At 52.5% G+C, this 632-nt stretch overlaps 1 protein-coding gene across 8 annotated transcripts in view; it reads right to left on the minus strand.

The window, feature by feature from the left end:
* Positions 1-222: 222 nt before the first annotated feature.
* Positions 223-632, minus strand: part of mctp1a (multiple C2 domains, transmembrane 1a) — a 276,577-nt gene continuing 276,167 nt past the window's right edge. For all 8 annotated transcript variants that reach the window (XM_046350033.1, XM_046350031.1, XM_046350026.1 and 5 more), the window contains one exon: positions 223-632. This exon is cut by the window's right edge and continues 1,401 nt beyond it. The gene's annotated coding sequence lies outside the window, so the exon portion shown is untranslated.

Here is a 632-nt window from a genome sequence, read left to right on the forward strand (position 1 = left end):
CATTGTTTGGGCTGAACTGACGTGGAGGCAACGTTGATTCAGCGTCATCGCGTAGCATTGTTTGGGCTGAACTGACGTGGAGGCAACGTTGATTCAGCGTCATCGCGTAGCATTGTTTGGGCTGAACTGACGTGGAGGCAACGTTGATTCAGCGTCATCGCGTAGCATTGTTTGGGCTGAACTGACGTGGAGGCAACGTTGATTCAGCGTCATTCAGCGTAGCATTGTTTGGGCTGAACTGACGTGGAGGCAACGTTGATTCAGCGTCATCGCGTAGCATTGTTTGGGCTGAACTGACGTGGAGGCAACGTTGATTCAGCGTCATCGCGTAGCATTGTTTGGGCTGAACTGACGTGGAGGCAACGTTGATTCAGCGTCATCGCGTAGCATTGTTTGGGCTGAACTGACGTGGAGGCAACGTTGATTCAGCGTCATCGCGTAGCATTGTTTGGGCTGAACTGACGTGGAGGCAACGTTGATTCAGCGTCATCGCGTAGCATTGTTTGGGCTGAACTGACGTGGAGGCAACGTTGATTCAGCGTCATCGCGTAGCATTGTTTGGGCTGAACTGACGTGGAGGCAACGTTGATTCAGCGTCATCGCGTAGCATTGTTTGGGCTGAACTGACGTGG

The sequence above is a fragment of the Oncorhynchus gorbuscha genome, linkage group LG05 (genome assembly GCF_021184085.1).
Source record: "Oncorhynchus gorbuscha isolate QuinsamMale2020 ecotype Even-year linkage group LG05, OgorEven_v1.0, whole genome shotgun sequence".
In the NCBI taxonomy this organism is placed as follows: Eukaryota; Metazoa; Chordata; class Actinopteri; order Salmoniformes; family Salmonidae; genus Oncorhynchus; species Oncorhynchus gorbuscha.